Source organism: Bos mutus, chromosome 14 (genome assembly GCF_027580195.1).
Source record: "Bos mutus isolate GX-2022 chromosome 14, NWIPB_WYAK_1.1, whole genome shotgun sequence".
In the NCBI taxonomy this organism is placed as follows: Eukaryota; Metazoa; Chordata; class Mammalia; order Artiodactyla; family Bovidae; genus Bos; species Bos mutus.
In genome coordinates this window covers 50,942,028-50,960,414 of record NC_091630.1, presented here as the reverse complement: position 1 = coordinate 50,960,414, position 18,387 = coordinate 50,942,028, and the positions used below count along the sequence as shown (strand labels likewise).

The following is an 18,387-nucleotide window of genomic DNA, read 5'->3' as shown; positions in this document are numbered from 1 at the left end:
CTCTTTGAGATTCTGTTTTTAATTCTTTTTGGTATATGTATGTAAGCAGAATTGCTGGATCATATGGTAATTCTACTTTTGACTTTTTTAGTAACTGCTATTGTTTTCCACAGTAGTTTTACCATTTTACATTACAACCAACTGCACAAGAGTTCCAGTAATTCATATTCTTGCTAACACTTGTTATTATCTGTATTTTTTTATTGTATCCATCCTAATGGGCATGAGGTAGTATCTCATTGTAGTTTCAATACTCATTTCCCTAATTAGTGATGTTGAGCTTTTTATGTGCTTATTGGCCATTCGCCTATCTTCTTTGGAGAAATGTATTCAAGTCCTTTGCCCATTTTTAATCAGATTGTTTTCTTATTGAGTTGTAGACCCCTATCAGATGTATGATTTACAAACAGTTTCATGTTCTTTGCCGGTTTGAGATTTAAGAGTTCTCTACATATTCTGGATATCAATTCCTTATCAGATATATTACTTGCAAGTATTTTCTCCCATTCTCTGTATTGTCTTTTTACTCTGTTGATAGCACAAATTTTAAATATTTTCATGAAATATAATAATTTGCCTACTTTTTATCCTGTTGCCTGTTTTGTTGATGTCATTTCTAAGAAATCATTGCCAAATCCAGTATTGTGGAGCTTTTTCTCTTTGTTTTCTTCTAAGAGTTTTATAGTTTCAGGTCTTGCATTAAGGTCTTTGATCTATTTTGAGTTAATCTTTGATTTGATGTTAAATAAGGGTCTAACATCATTCTTTGTATGTGGATATACAACTTTCCCAGCTTCATTTGTTGAAAAGACTGTCCTTTTCCAATTGAATGATCTTGACACCCATGTCAAAAATCATTTGACTGTATATGTAAGGACTTATTTCTTTCTATTTTATTCCATTGGTTTATATCTGTCTTTATTCCAGTACCATGCTGTTTTGATTGCTATAACTTTGCAGTAATCAGGAAGTACAAGTCCTCTAGCTTTGTTCTTTTTCAAAATTGTTTTGGATATTTGGATTTCTTGAGTTCCTTATGAATTTTAGGATGCATTTTTCTGTTTCTTAAAAAAAACACACACACAAACCCATCACTGGGGTTTAGATAAGGCTTGCGATAAGGCTTGCAATAAGTCTATAGATTGCTTTGGGTATTATTGATATCTTAACAATGTTAAGTCTTCCAGGCCATGAAGAAGGGATATGTTTTCACTTATTTCTGTCTCTTAAATTATTTTCCAGCAGTGTTGTATAGTTTGCAGTGTATAAATCTTTCACCTTTTTGGTTAATTCCTAAGTGTTTTATTCTTTCTGATGCTTCTGTAAATGGAATTTTTAAAAAAAATTTCCTTTTCAGGTTGTTGTTCATGTATAGACATGAAACTGATATTTGTTGACTTTTTATCCTGCTACTTTGCTGAATTCATTTATTAGTTCTAACATTTGTGTGTATGTATATGTGTAATCTTTAGCGTTTCTATGGTTTAGATCCTATTACCTGCAAACAGAGATAATTTTACTTCATCTTTTCCATTTTGGATGCCTTTTATTTCTTTTTCCTGCCAAATGTTTCTGGCTAGAACTTACAGTGTGCTGTTGAATACAAGTGTTGAAAGTGAGCATTCTTGCCTTAGAGGAAATGCTTTCAATTTTTCATTATTAAGTCTGATGTTCACTTTGAGTTTTTCATATGTGGCTTTGATTATGTCTGGGTAGTTTCCTTCTATTACTAGTTAGTTGAGTATTTTTATTGTGAAAATTTAGGTTGTTGAATTTTGTCAAATTTTTTTCTGTATTATCTGTTTTTTCTTTCGTTCTGTTAATATAAAATATTATGTAAATCAGTTTTTATATGTTGACCATCCTTGTATTCTAGGGATATATCCCACTTATTCATGCTGTATAATCTTTTTAATATGCTGCTAAATTTGGTTTGGTAGTGTTTTGCTGAGCGTTTTTGCATCAGTGCTTGTAAGGGATATTGGTCTGTAATTTTCTTTTTTTTCAGGCTTTTGCGTCTTAATTTTTTCTTTTCTTTAACTTTTTATTTGGTTTAGGGTATAACTGATTTAACTAACAATGTTGTGATAGTTCTAGGTGAATAGCAAAGGCATCCAGTCATACATATACATGTGTAGTTTTCTTTTGTTGCAGTGTCTTTGACTTTGGTATCACAGTAATGCTGGCCTCACAGAATGAGTAAGAATGTGTTCCCTTCTCAGAGCTTTGGAAAACTTGGAGAAGGTTTGGTGTTTTTCTTAAAATGGTTGGTTGAATTCACCAGTGGAGCCATCAGAGCCAGGGCTTTTCTTTGTTGGGAGATTTTTGATTACTGATTCAATTTCCTCCCTAGTTACATGTCTATTCAAATTTTCTATTTCTTTGTGATTTACTGTTGGTAGGTTTTATGTTTCTAGTATTTTTTCCTATTTAATCTAGGTTATCCAGTTTTTGACATACAGTTGTTTATAGTATTCTCACAATACTTTTCATTTCTGTAGATTGATAGTAATGTCCCCACTTTCATTTCTCATTTTAGTTCTTTGTGTCTTTTTTTTCTTCTTAGTCTATCTAGCTAAAAGTTTGTCAATTTTGTTGATCTTTTCAAAGACGTAGCTTTTGGTTTCATTGGTTTTCGCTATATTATATTCTCTATTTCATTTATCTGTGCTCTAATCTTCATCATTTTCTTCTTTCTACTAGCCTTAGTTATTTTTCTAGTTCCTTTAGTTGTAAAGTTAGCCTGTTGATTTGAGATCTTTCTTGTTTTTTCTCTCAGCATTTATAGCTATAAATTTCCCTTAGTATCAATTTTATTGTGTCCCATGAGTTTTGGTATGTTGTGTTTTTCATTTTCATTCATCTCTAAGTATTTTCTAATTTCTCTTGTGATTTCCTTTTTGATTCATATGTGTGTTGCTTATTGTTAATTTTCCAATTTTCTTTTTGTTACTGATTTTTGACTTCATACTATTATGGTTAGAGAAGATACTTTGTATGACATCTGTCTTTTAGAATCTATCAGAATTTAATTTGTAGACTAATGTGGTTTATCCTGGAAAATGTCCCATGTGCATTTCAGAAAAATGTGTGTGGTGGTGGTGTTGGGTGGAGCATTCTGTATGTGTCTGTTAGACCCAGTTATTTTATGATGTTATTTAAAACCTCTATTTCCTTACTTCTGTCTGGTTGTTTTAGACATTACTGAAAGCAGAATATTGACGTCTACAATTAGTACTGTAGGATTATCTGTTTATCTCTTCAATTGTCAGTTTTTACTTCATATATTTTGATGGCTTCTCATGAGGTGCATAACTGTTTGTCTCTGTCATCTTATTATCTATTTTCTATATGCCTTATAGCTTTTTGCCCCTTGTTTTCTGCTTTCCTGTCTTATTTTTTGTTGAGTTGATTTTTTGTAGTAAAACTAAATTCCTTTCTCATTTTGTGTATATTCCAGAGCTGTTTTCTTTATGATTACCATGGGGATTACATTTACCATCCTAAAGTTATATCACTCTAATTTGAATATGTGCCAGCTTAACTTAAATAAAGGGGCTCCCCCAATGGCTCAGAGGTAAAGAGTCTGCCTGCAATGCAGGAGACACTGGAGACATGGGTTCAATCCCTAGGTCGGGAAAATCCCCTTGAGGAGGAAATGGCAACCCGTCCCAGTATTCTTGCCTGAAAAATCCCATTAACAGAGGAGCCTGATGGGCTACTGTCCATGGAGTCACAAAGAGTGAGACATGACTGAGCAGCTAAGCACAACTTAAATAATATATAAAGCTCAGTTCCTTTATAGCTCTCGCCCTACCTTTTTTGATTGTTGATGTCACAAAGTTACCTCTTTATACACTGTGTACCTAAAACAATTCTTTTGAATACATTAGTTACTTAAATTATATAATAAAATATGGAGAGTTAAAAACTAAAGTTACAATAATACTAGATTTTAGAATCATGTTTTAAAATATATAAGTCTCTTGAGTCACATGGAAAAATAAAAAGTGCAATTACTAACCACGGTTACAAAAATTCCAGCTTTTATAATTGTCCATGTATTTACCTTTGTTGAGATCTTAGTTTCTTTATATGGCTTCGAATTACTATCTTCAAATCACTAGTGTTCTATCATTTTACCTTGCTGGACTCCCTGTTGCAGGGCAGGTCTAGTGCAGTGAGCTCCCTCAGCTTTCATTTACCTGGAAATGTATTTTTGCCTGACTTTTGAAGAACAGTTTTGCCAATACTGGATTCTTCTTTTCTTTAGCACTTTGAATATATACGCCCACTGTCTTCTGAACATTTCTGTTGAATAATTTGTGGATAATCTTATTAGGGGTTCCTTGTATGTAATGAGTTATTTCTTGCTGCATTTAAGATTTGTCTGTTGAAAGTTTGATTATAATGTGTCTCAGTGTGGGTCTCTTGAATACATCTTACTTGGAGTTCAGTGAGCTGCTTGCATGTTTTGATTCATGTTTTTCATCAAGTTAGGAAAGGTTTCAGCCATTATTTCTTCAAACATTCTCTCTGCTCAATCCTCCCTCTCTTCTCTTCCTTCTTTCTTTCTTCCCGCTCTCCTTTCTGGGACTCCCACAAAGCATATATTGGTCTGCATGATGCTGTATCACAAGTCCCTTAGACTCTGTTCACTTTTCTCAGTATTTTTCTTTTTCTATTCCTAGACTTAATAATTTTCATGGTCCTCTTTTCAAGATCATTGGATGATTCTTATGCCTGTTAAAATCAGCCTTTGAAACCCACACGTGAATTTTTCATTTCAGTTATTGTACTTTTCAGCTCCAGGATTCCTTTTTAGGCTTTCTACCTTTCATTGATATCTCCATTTTGTTCATGTATCATTTTCTTGACTTTTCTCTACCTCTTTAGTTTTTTTGAGCATCTTTAATACAGTCGTTTTAAAGTCTTTGTCTAGTATATCTGCCATCAGGTCTCTTTCAGGGACAATCTCTGATTATTTTTGAATAGATCATACTTTCCTGTTTCCTTGTATACCTTTTGTTTGTTGTTGAAAACTGGACATTTTAATCTAATAATATTGTAGCTCTTAAAATCAGATTCTCCTCCTTCTCTAGAATTTATGGTTTGTTGTTATTGTTTTGGTTATTTGATTGTTACAGACTATTTCTGTGCTGGGGACCAGCCTGAGGTGTAAACTTAGGTCTTCTCAGGTGTTTCCTGAGTCTGAAACCTTTTTCTTGGCATGTACAGGGCAGTTTCTGGTTTTCCCTTTATGTGCAGCTGCTTTTGAATGCCCTAGTGTTTTAATGTCTTGTTCCAAAAAAGGAAAAAAGAGAAAAATAAATGGAAGTTAGTAGAAAGGGAGGCTGCTAAGTCACTTCAGTCGTGTCCGACTCTGTGCGATCCCATAAATGGCAGCCCACCAGGCTCCCCCGTCCCTGGGATTCTCCAGGCAAGGACAATGGAGTGGGTTGCCATTTCCTTCTCCAATGCAGGAAAGTGAAAAGTGAAAGTCAAGTCGCTCAGTTGTGTTCGACTCTTAGCGACCCCATGAACTACAGCCTACCAGGCTCCTCCATCCATGGGATTTTCCAGGCAAGAGTACTGGAGTGGGGTGCCATTGCCTTCTCTGGGAAAGGGAGGCAGTAGCCCTGTAAATCCCCCTGAAAGTCATTTCAGTCAGAGGGAATGGGGTTTGTAAGAGTGGGGAGAGGTGCCACCTCTTTGTCTGCATCTCTGTAACCAGAAGCAGCAGTCAGTGATAGGAGGGCAGATCCTCAATATTTGGTGGATAGTGTGCTTTCTGCCCACCTGGTGCCTGTAAGCTGTGTGCAAGATGCTACAGAAACCCCTGCCCAGCTTCCTGCACAGGATTGGGTCTGGGGGATGGGTAGCTATTGTAGAGGTAAGATCTGAAATTGACCGAAATGAACCATATTTTACGCAGTTTATCATCTAATTCTTCCTTGGAAGTTGTAAGCCTTCAGCAGACTCCAGCATTCTAAAATAGTTATAGTGGACATGTTCTACCCATGTAGCTGCTGTTTAGGCTCCCTATTCTGCTACAGTTCTGGAATCCTCACCTCCTTAACTCTTTCATATACATGTAAAAAAAAATCAACTTATCATGTTCCATAAAAAATCTTCTCAGAATTTTATTAGGAATTGCATTGAATTTAGAAATAATTAGTGAAGCACTAACACCTGGGCTTCTTAGGCGGATCAGTGGTAAAGAATCTACTTGCCAATGTAAGGACACACAGGAGATGCAGGTTTGATTCCTGGATTAGGAAGATCCCCTGGAGGACGAAATGGCAACCCCCGCCAGTGTTCTTGCCTGGAGAATCCCATGTACAGAGGAGCCTGGTGGGCTACAGTCCACAGGGTCTCAAAGAGTCAGACGCAACTGAGCAGGCACGCATGCACACAACATCTCTCTGAATTATCTTTTCCATTACTATGGTATGTGTCTCCATTTTAGAATGTTTCTTTAAATGACTTTCAATTGTTTTATAATTTTCTTCTAATTAAGGCCACACATGAGGTGTTTTTTTTGAGAAGTTTTTAGGGATCAAATATTTTTGTTTATACTGTAAATGTCATTCTTTTAGGAATTATATTCTCTGTACCTAATGTGTTGAAATGCACTGTTTTAAAAATATTTAAAATACTTTAAAAATATGATTTCTTTGGCCCATATCTTAAAATTCTGGAAACTTTTCTAGAAACTTCAAATACATTTTTTACACTGATAACTATGGTAAAAATGCATATCATAAAGAAGTTATACAACCCAAGGTTTTTCCCTTATAGCTGAGGCAGGAGACTGCTATACAGGTGGCCATGCAGGAGCAGCCCTATACTATGAAGAAAGTGATGTCCTTTGAGAGTGACTTTGACTAATGGGAGACAGGTGCCATGAATGACTTCTCCCTTCTTCCCCCCATGGACTTTTAGGAGACACATTGGTTTCAAAAGGTCCCTTTGAAAATATGTGGTGTTCTTCTGGGTTATACACTCTCTTAATTTGCTCTCCTTCTATCTCTTAGTCCTTTCCTGCCTCTCTCCTGCTTCCCTGAGATTACAACCCCTGAAAAAGTGTTATCACATGAGTTTTTCCTTCAGGCTCTGTTTTCTAACCTGGGCTAAAACATAAATTTTGGATCATCTGAATCTTCACGGAAGACCATGCTATAAATGGACTCTGTCTCTACATTCCAGTGCACAAGTTGGTGTTTGTACAGAAATTAATTTCCTCAGAGAACTAGAAAAGGAAAGAGGCTAACGTCGTATATAAGTGAAGTATATATTAAACCAGAGGAAGGCCAATGGACCTCATCAACAAGTCATAGGCAAGCTTCCCAAGGGTTTGAATATGGAAAGGGAGAGAATTGAATCAACCAGTAACACAATAATAGAGACTGTTGACTCAAAACAATGTGCATTGTAGCAGTCAGATCCGCAAGAGAGGATTTGGTTTCATCAAAACACCACCATTGATCTCCTGAATAGAATATCCACCTTTACTGGTTCTATAGTTTGTTTTAGAGAAATTATAAGCTTCAGGAGTTTAAACTGAACCTAGTTTGGATTTGAATACACTTTAGAACAATATAATAAAAATAGTTATGTCAACATTTGTGAGATTTCCCTGATTTTCTTTTAAAAGAGTTTCATTATTTTCTAAAATTTTGTAAACTGCTTTTTCATAATTTATCCCTGCTCTATATCTCTGTTATCTCAGGCATCCACTTGATAGGATGTCTCTATCTCTCCAGATCACTAGTGGGGACAGCTTAAAGTAAAAGTGAAGTTGCTCAGTCGTGTCCTACTCTTTGTGACCCCATGGACTGTAGCCTATCAGGCTCCTCCATCCATGGAATTTTCCAGGCAAGAGTACTGGAGTGGGTTGCTATTTCCTTCTCCAGGGGATCTTCCCAACCCAGGGATGGAACCCTGGTCTCTTGCATTGTAGGTAAATGCTTTTAGCATCTGAGCCACCAGGGACGTTAGCTTAGACCTGCTCTGCTACATGGAGAAGGCAATGGCAACCCACTCCACTACTCTTGCCTGGAAAATCCCATGGACAGAGGAGTCTGGTAGGCTGCAGTCCATGGGGTCGCTAAGAGTCGGACACGACTGAGCGACTTCACTTTCACTTTTCCCTTTCATGCATTGGAGAAGGAAATGGCAACCCACTCCAGTGTTCTTGCCTGGAGAATCCCAAGGACTGCGGAGACTGGTGGGCTGCCGCCTATGGGGTCGCACAGAGTCGGACAGGACTGAAGCGACTTAGCAGCAGCATCAGCAGCTCTACTACAAGTGCTTGGGGAATCCACTTTAGTAGACCCCTTGACTTTTATCGTTTTGGGCTCCAGCAGGCTAGGCCAGATGCAGGGGACCTTTCTGAATTCGGTTTGTATATTTCCCTTAGGTAGCTCCAAACTCAGAAGCGGTATACTGCCAGCTATGAGGCTTTCCCTTTTTCAAACCCACAGATCCCTCTCCCTCAGCTTCGCGGCTACCCCTCCACCCTTGTCTCCCTATTCTAGAGGTGTTTCCCAGCCTTGCCTGATTCTAGCCCTCGGTTTGAAATACGGACTTTAAGACTTTTTTCTGGAAATTCTAGATATCTGGAGAAAAGGGTTAAGAACCCGCATTTTAACAAGTGCTCCAGGAAAGTCTCACAGGCAGGCAAGTTTGAGAAACATGGCTCTAGGGCCTCCTCGGTTCCCACACTTCGCCTCAGAAGGCATCTCACCGTTCGTGGGACGCGCCAGGTCGGTAACTCAGGTTTGGTAAATATCGCGGGTGCCAGCCTCCTTCCTGGTGCGGTTGCTGAGCAACCATACAGACGCTCCTGGTCGGACGCGGCTCACGGGAAATGTCGCTCGGTCTCCGGAAGCGCGCTCCTCTGTGGCCATGCGCCGACCTCCCTCCTCTGTGACATAGCAGCCGGGGGTTGATGGGTATCCACGAGGCAGAGTCCGAGTGGATGTCGGTTAGCGGAATGAGGCCGTAAAGCATCGGTCACGTTACTGTTTTCGTGGACCAGAACAGTTTTTGGCAGGTCACCATTTCCCCCTACTGGATTCTCCTTGCCATCAGCTTTGAATGTTTCAGTGCTGTTACTACGTTTCCCCAATAATAGGGCAGGAAAAGAATTGTCTGAAAGTGTAGCCCACACTTTTCCTCTGATAAAATCCAAACTCTTCAGGGTGACTGTCCAGTCCGTTTATAATGACCAGTTTCACTGCTTGCCTCTTGCTTTCTTCAGTATTTACAGTTTGGCATTTGGCCCTGTATGCCCTGTTGTAAAAAAAATTTATCCCTTTCTCAATTCTTACTTTGCCTTTTGAGATTCAAGGAATCAGCTTGGAATTAGCACATTTCTTTTTTTCCTGAAGCCTTCATAGGTTCTCAGTCTTGTTAAGTGATACTTTTATCCGTCCCCCACCCCCGACCACTGGGATGTGGTAACTTCTTTAGTATAGCACAAACACACTACAATATGTTTGTTACCCATATCTCCAATAAGACAGTAAATTCTTTGGGGGTAAAGATTATTTACCTTTTACCTTGCCATTCTCAGGACCTGGCAAAATGCCTTGTACCTTAACAGTCACCCCAAAGTATTTAGAAAATACATAATGTGCAAATGAAGGAGAAGAAGAACAATAGAACAAGAAACTGACATTGACAATGGAAAGACTGGAGCTCATTCAGTTCAGTTGCTCAGTAGTGTCCGACTCTTTGCAGCCACATGGACTGCAGCAAGCCAGGCTTTCCTGTCCATCACCAACTCCTGGAGCTTGCTCAAACTCATGTCCATCAGGTTGGTGATGCCATCCAACCATCTCACTCTATCGTCCCCTTCTCCTCCTGCCTTCGATCTTTCCCAGCATCACGGTCTTTTCCAGTGAGTCAGTTCTTCTCATCAGGTGACCAGAGCGTTGGAGTTTTGGCTTCTGCATCAGTCCTTCCAATGAATATCTGATTTCCTTGAGGATTGACTTGTTTGATCTCCTTTCAGTCCATGGGACTCTCAAGAGTCTTCTCCAACACCACAGTTCAAAAGCATCAATTCTTTGGTGCTTAGCTTTCTTTATAGTCCAACTCTCACATCCATACATGACTACTGGGAAAACCATAGCTTTGACTAGACGGACCTTTGTTGGCAAAGTAATGTCTCTGCTTTGCTCACGCGTCTCCACTTCGCGGGCAGTTTCTTGGAAAGGGGGCTCATTAGGGATTTGGTAAAGTGAGCAATCTGCATTAAGGACTCTACGAGCTGGAAAACTGTAATAGCTCTGATCTTTAGGGTGGGAGTACAGTGGAAAAGTCATTGCTGTTCTGAATAAAGAAGTGTCAGAGTAGAAGATAGTTAGAATTACCAGGTGGCTTGGAGCCCATGTGAACAGTCCAACTTACCATTTTGCAGATAAGGAAATTCTCAGAACCTAGAGAGAGGAAAGAAATATGCTGAAGGTGTTATCTGAGGTGGCAGAGAGAGAATTTAGCCTTGAGCTCCTAATTTCAAGCAAAGGTTTCCCCTCCTTATGTTTCACTGACTGTTTCAGTAAGAGTAGCCTAGAAAGAGGGACAGGGGGATAGGGACAGATGTCCTAACCCCATTCAGGACATTGTTGCTATTGTCCAGTTGTGAAGTAGTGTTGGTCTGGATTAGGGTTAAGGCAAAGAAAGTGACATGGAACGAACAAATTTAGGAGGCATCTTGAAGCATGATTTAATAAAGAGAGAAAGGATAGGATAAGGGGAGGGAGAAATTGGAGATAATTCCTGGATGTTAGTTAGGATAAAGGAACAATACTGGAGAGGGTGACAAGTAATTTGGGTGGAAGTGGATGAATTTCGTTTACACATGTTAAATGTGACGTAAAAGGTTCAGTAGTTTCCAGAATAGAGCTAATCATTTAAACCATGGAGTCATAACTGGTGGTGAGGGAGGACAGAAGGGACAGACAAGTTAATAACTAAGCCAGCTAGTTTGAATGGAAAAGGGAAGCAAAGCTAGTTATCAGAGAAAGATGTGTCAGAGGTTAAGATCTGTTCTGAGAAGAACAAATAATTAGCGATTCAAAAACCAGTAAATTAGATTCAGATGCTAGGGAAAGAATTGTAGAAGGAGGGTATCTAAGTGAATGAACAGCTACAGAAGGATATGATGATGTAAAAGAATGATCAGAACAATATGGCTAAAACACTACAGCACAAACCAAGGTTGTTCTTATCTATTTTAAAGGTTATTTGGGAACAATAGATCCGGCAGTATATGCAGGGCCATCCTATTCCTCTGTGTAGCCCTCATTGAATTTGCTAACATTATTTTATGAGAAACATGTTTAGCAACGCCTCATTGAAAACCAGTTGCTCTGTTAATCTTTGTATTATATCAGTTTCATATGTCATTGTAAAAGGAGTATGAGCTCAATTGTGGAAATATTATATATATATATTTACATGTCTGAAAGGAAATATATCTATGTCTGTGTCTATATTCTTTAGTTGCTAAGTTGTGTCCGACTCTTTTCGACCTTATGGACTGTAGCCCACTAGGCTCCTCTGTCCATGGGATTCTCCAGGCAAGAACACTGGAGTGGGCTGCTGTTCCACGCTCCAGGGGATCTTCCCAACCCAGGAATCAAACTCGTGTCTCCTGCATTGGCAAGTTTTACCAGTGAGCCACCAGGGAAGCCCATCTGTGTCTGTACATGTATAGAATTAGATACATATATTCTTATATCTATATCCCAAAATATTTAATTGTGGTTATTTTTTGGTGGTGGGATTATGGCTGTTTAATTTTTCTTCTTTTTTTTTTTAGTTATCAAGGTTTTTAAGAATTATAACATTATATTCTGAATGTTCATATTGGATTCTGCTCTTTGTAGAAAAAATCTCTTTGAGACAGCTAATATTAAAATAGTTTAAAATGGTTGAATCACTAATTTTTTAATCCAACAAGTTCCCAGGTGGCTGGTTGATGATTATATAAATTCTAAGTAAAACGAACCAAGGTATTTCTCTTGAGTTCCAGACCTATGCATCCAGCCAGCTGCCTGACACTCATTCCACATGAATATGAATGTCCCAGAGGCCAAAAAACCCCCTGAACCTGTCAAGAATTGAACTCATTTGTATCCTTCACACATCTGCTCTGCCTTCTCTAGTTTCTGTCTTGCCCACAGTCGACCCTGCTACCCAAAGAAGAGCCTGAGAGCCATCTCCAGGACTCTCATATATTATTAGTATCACCATGTAGAGTCAGCACATCAAGTCCACTTAAGCTCAGAAATGACTTTAAATCCAGCAGTCTAACCATGCTTTCATCAGTACCTAAGAATGGACTGGAAAGGACTTTAACAAGTTCTATTAATTTTTTAAAAGTTCTTTTAATGTTAGTACACTAAAGTTTCTCAAGTTATATTTTTAAAGTTATATTAGATGTGACTGTAAATTAAGCGCTCTAAGCTGCAAATCAGTTTCATTATCTTAAAGTCACATTTATATCTAATTATATTTTAGTAATGTATTTTAGAGTAAAAATGTTTTCTGGAAAGTATTTTTGTTAACATTGCCACAGATGTTCTAATTGAAGCAATGTTTTATTATGTTTTATTCAGGAATGAAGATTCCTGAAACATCTAGTGTCAGTAGAGCCTAACACTTTAGTTTGAGTCTTTCAGGAAGCATTTGCAAGAAAAGGACTTATAATTTTGGAAAAAGTTTAGGTTTCAGGAACAGTTCATTGCTTATGTTTTAGGAATTAAAAAAAATTTTTGTCTCTTGAACCACGGGTGGGGAACCTCTGTCTTCTAATAGAGTTCCAAGACACTGCTTAAGTTTATCAGGCCAATAATAAGTTCAGCAAAAGTTTAATTAGTTGATGATGGATTGAGGCTAAGAGCAAAACTAAGCAATGTAATACACTGTAGTCCTGTGTCTTTCAAAACAGTTTGTGAAAATCATTGAAAATGTCTTGTATATTTGTATTTAGTTGTTTCGTTTTTTGGCTCCTGTCTGCTTTTTTGGTTGTGTGTGTCTGTGTGTGTGCTCAGTCGTGTTTGACTCTTTGCGGCCCCATGGACTATAGCTCACAAGGCTCCTCTGTCCATGAAATTTTCCAGGCAAGAGTACTGGAATATGTAGCCATTCCCTTTTCCAGGGGCTGGTCCTGACCCAGAGATTGAACACGCATCTCTTGTGTCTTCTGCATTGGCAGGCAGATTGTTTATGTGTTTGAAAAGGGTTTCATCCTTCTTGTTTGTTTTGAAAATGACTGGTGCTTTTTTTGTTGTCAATTTTTTTTTTTTTTTTACTAATGTGCATTTCCATTTGCATATTTCTGCAGTAGTGATCCTTTATTGAAAAATTTTAAAAAGCGTTTTTTCACTCTTGTTTTAAATCTGCTAAGGAGTTTGGGAAAAGATTTTCATTTTATCATAATCTTAACAGTGAAAGAAGTCAGCTTCCCATAAAAAGGCATACATATTTAATTTTGTCATCCTAAAAACATATATTGTTAATGTTTCTTAAGAGTAAACTGAAATGTCCATTGCATTTATTTCTTTATTGAACAGATACTTACCAACTACATGTAATGTTCTTATAGTGTGATATTAATGTAATGAATATAGTATTATCAAAGATGTTTTAGCAGGAGCCTGAGAATTAGAAAGTGTAATTTCAACTTGTGCTCCCAAATCCCAAATTTAATAGAGCTTTTGTTTCAGCCTGTTCTTTACTGAAATAAAGCATTTTTTAAGCTGAGTTATAGTTGCTATATAGTATTTTTATTTATTTGGCTGTGTGGGTCTTAGTTGCTGCATGTGGGATCTTCTGTCTTCATTGTGGCAGGTGGAATCTTTAATTGCAGCATGTGGAGTCTGGTTCCTTGACTAGGGGTAAACCCAGCCCTCTTACATTTGGTGCATGGAGTCTTAGCCACTGGACCACTAGGGAAGTCCCAATATACAATATTATAATAGTTATAGGTATATAATATAACAATTTTTAATGGTTGTACTCCATTTATAGTTATCAAAATATTGGCTATATTCCCTGTGTTGTACAATATATCCTGTAGCTTATTTAATCATAGTAGTCCTAACCCTTTCCACTCCCCACTGCTTTTCTATATCTGTGAGTCTGCTTTTTGTTTTAGTAACTAGTTTGTTATATTTTTTAGATTTCACATACAAGTGATATCATATAGTATCATCCTGGTATCATACAGTATTTGTCTTTCTCTGACATTTCATTTAGCCTAATACCCTTCATGTGCATCCATGTTGTTGAAAATATATATTATGTATATATATATATAATATATATATACACACATACACATATACACCACTTCTTTATCCATTCATCTATTGATGGACATAGATGCTTCTATATCTAGACAATGTAAATAATGCTATGATAAACATTGGGGTGCAATTAGTGTTTTTGTTTTTTTCAGGTATATACCCAGGAGGGGATTGCTGGGTCATATGGTAGTTCTGTTTTTAGGTTTTTTGAGAAATCTCCATACTATTTCCCATAATAGCTTAAAGCACTTGTTAATAAACTATTTTTAGAACTATTTTGAGATAACTAGAAATCCATAGTATTGATGTCTGTCTAAATGAATTACTATTTCAACAGTCCACAGTTCCTTAGTTTTAGGTAATGTGTTGTTTTACCTTGAATATTAAGACTAATTAGAAACTTAAAAAATAAAAAAAAGAAACTTAAAAAATAATCTCCCTTGGAAAGTGATGTTTGTATATAGCTTTTACATTGGTGGCATATCAAGTTAACTTCTCTGAAGGTATAGAACTTTTCAGATGATTGTAATTATTCAACATGGTATGCCCTCTCATATAAGACCATAAATTAATTTTTTATTTAGTCTAATTTGTGTTATTTTATTTAAGCCCAGAATCTTAATATCCTCAAGTATACTAGAAACACATGCAAGAAATGATAGGATTACATAGGAGTTGAAGATTTAAAGCTAAACACATACATGTTTTAAAGGACTTATTTAGTATCATCAATAATATAAATAATAAATTGAAGTTTATTTAAATAATACATTGAGCATGGAGTATAAAGTGAAAATTCTAGGAACAAAAATGAACATTTAAATAAAACATTTATTTAGAGATGTACTTATACAAACTTAAATTTTCAGGAAGGAAGGAAAGTAGTTTAAAGTTATGTTTTGTAATGGTAAACATATTCATAGTTATGTAATAGATATTTATAACCCCCTTATAACCTAACATAAAGGTCACAAAGCTCTATTCTTAAAAATATATTGCTTTATGCATATTCCTCTTTCGTTATGAAAAGTACAACTGCAGTTCATCAAAATGTGCCCCAAGGCACAATACCATTTTACTCAGTCATTAGAAAGTTTAGCATAATTGCTTAGTATAATCCAAAGAAAATACGAGTACTGACATCAGGGACTCTCCAATTTGTTAGGCAATTGTTCCATAATTTTTGGCACCAGGATAATCCACATGTTGAAAAAGCAATTAATCATTGGTGTTAGTTATCAAGCTATGATTTTAGCTGTTTCCTCCCAAATTTGACCTGAAATGACAGAGTTCCTTATTTTATTTTTGTAATATTCTGATTTCTGAGATCAAAAGTTTAAATACACCAGTCTGGTTACAGTTGACCTGATTTTTGTGTTACTAGTTTTCTAAAATAAGTAGATCATAACTTTATAAAGATAAATGGCATTTCTTCCAGTAATATTTGGATAGACGGGTTAGAAATTTTTAGAAACTTACAAACTGATTACTTCAGAACAGACTGATTACTTGAAGTCCTTAAACTAGCATTTGACTCTAAGGAGATAAATTTATCTGCGGCTAAAACTTGTATTGAAGATAGACTAGAATGAGAGAACATACAACTTGATATTTAATTTTCAAATGTAGTGACATAGACACATCAATTATTAAACAATGAGTGAAATAATTACCCTATCATAATTTAATATAATCAACCTTTATATCAAACAGAGGAGCAAAACCAAGAGCCATCATTCGGTGTAGTATATTTTTATATCTTCAAAAAACAAAAAACCACATTGCTCACCCATGTGCATCTCTTTGGAGTTTATAGTTAAAACAATCCAGAAATTTAGAAAGAAACTTTGGAAACTCAACAGTCTGTGTTCCGTTCATTTTAGTCAGCTGCATGTGGATACAGTGCAGACTTAGTAATATAAATGAACTCTTCTCTGCATGCATGACTTATGCATCTGTACCTCATCACTCACAGAACGGTTTTTGGAAACTCTGAAACCTCTGCAATATGCAGCTCTCCAACACCCAAACAGTCCCTCTGACTCACTGTAAAGTTACTTACGCTCCTGCTCTTCAGTGTTTATTTTCAAGTGGCTGCACTATAGGGCAGTTTATTATTCTATTGTGTGATGCAGTAATTTTTCAAAACCCTGAATACCAGGTAGTCATACTAATTTGTAACAACAGTCTTCAGACTTGATCCCTCAGATGAAGCACGTGATGTTTGGTTTCAGAGCTGATTTTCCAAATTCAGAAACAGCAGAGCGCAAATGGTTTCTCTGCCCCTTTTGGCTGTTTGTTCTTGGCAGTACAGTTGATTTCAGAATAACTCGTGTGGTATCTTATTGTTAATTGATAAATAAAATGTGTAGATTGAAGTCCTTCTATAACTGGACAGTGTAACCTAAAATGATACTAAATGCATAAAGTCTCAACAATATATATAGAAGTTAATGTTGTCAAACTGTTTGGAGCTGGGACCTTGAGATGAATTGTTTGGAACTAGGACCTTGAGATATTAAAACAATCTGGAAAATTTGGAGCAGCTTTAGTTCTGGGATCTCGCTGTCCCTTCATGGGTCCCAATCCCCAGTGCATAACCATTGACTTCTCTTTCCATCTCTGCTCCAGCCTGTGCTTCAGGCTCTGGCTTTATTACTTGGATTTTGGGGTTAAATTTTTGATGATGATTGACATTCCCTGTAATCACCAAAGAGCTTGAGAAATTATCTCTGAAAAAACTTGAAGCCAAACAAAAACCAGACTTCTTAGAAAATGGCCTTTTTAACTCCTGAATAGCTCAAGGCTATAAGATAATAATCTGTAGGAAAAGGCAATGCCAATTCATGACTTAGTTTCTGAATAATGATGGCTGCAAATTGAGCCTTGATTTCCTAAAATCTCAGTATTATGAATTGGATCACTTATACCAAAAATGTTCATGACAATACATTAAAATTTTAAAAATATACTTCAGAAATATTAATAAAGGTTCTTGCTTCTTAATAAAGTAACTGCATTTACAATAAAATGCAACTACTCTTTTCTGGGGCTATTTTCACGTGGACTGGACTATAAAGCAGAGGGGACATCGTTTGTTGTCTCTGTGGTATCAGTTTAGCCTCCGTGCGTAGTAGTCATGAATTTGGTATATTATTGACCCCACTTCCAGCTGCAGGGGTTGCCCTTAATTAGTCTAAACCAGTCACTATAAATAATCATATAAATTATATGTATATAAATAATCATATATAAATAAACTTAACTGGTCTAAACCAGTCACTATATATAATCCCAAGGGTAGCTCTTCATGACCCTAGTTAGCCAGAGTGAAGACAGAACCTTATTGTGACAGCCGTGAGCAGCTCTTTCCAGTGACTAGATGGTGTGGTGTGCAGCCATTTGGGAGGTATCCAGCTTGAGACTTAGGTCAGCATGTGGAGGGCAGAGCTTGGGAACCATTACCAGAAGCCTAATACAACTATGCCTAAGCCAAGTATGATTTTAGACTCTGAAGTTAGGTGAACCAGCAATCTCTGTTCAAGCAACTGTTTTTGTTTGCTTTTGTTGCTACTTGCAACCAAGGCATAATAGCTGAAATACTGAGTCCAGTGAAGTTAGGACTGACAAGTTTTTTTTTCTGGCAGTTCTCTTTGTTGTTAGCTAGACATTTCCCATCACACCAAGATGACTCAATTGATTAGATCACCAATGTCAAATTAAATATGGATAATAGTATTCACATCTTAGAATGAAAACTGTGAGTTTGTTTGCATGGTGACTTCACTGACTCCTTACTCTTTCATGTCAAAACTTTAAGCCTTCAATCTTGTCTGTCAGAGAAACCTCAATGACTTTGTTATTGTTTCTAATTGAATGGCTCAGTATGAGTTCGTATCACTGAAGGCTGTGGCAGTAAACAGATTTTAGCTGCTTATTGGGGGCGTGCATGTGTGTTTGGTTGCTTCAGTTGTGTCCGACTCTTTGCGACCCCATGGACTGTCATCCACCTGGCTCCCCTGTCCATGGGATTCGCCAGGCAAGAACACTGGGGTGGGCTCCT

The 18,387-nt window shown here is 37.0% G+C and overlaps 1 protein-coding gene across 2 annotated transcripts in view; it reads right to left on the bottom strand.

Moving 5' to 3' along the window:
• The window catches only part of PPP1R42 (protein phosphatase 1 regulatory subunit 42), a 44,846-nt gene extending 35,875 nt beyond the window's left edge, over positions 1-8,971 (bottom strand). Inside the window, exon 1 of one of the 2 annotated variants that reach the window (XM_070382308.1) lies at positions 8,750-8,971. The gene's annotated coding sequence lies outside the window, so the exon portion shown is untranslated. The remainder of the gene's footprint in view (positions 1-8,749) is intronic. The other variant, XM_070382309.1, reaches the window with a different exon arrangement.
• Between the last annotated feature and the right edge of the window lie 9,416 nt (positions 8,972-18,387).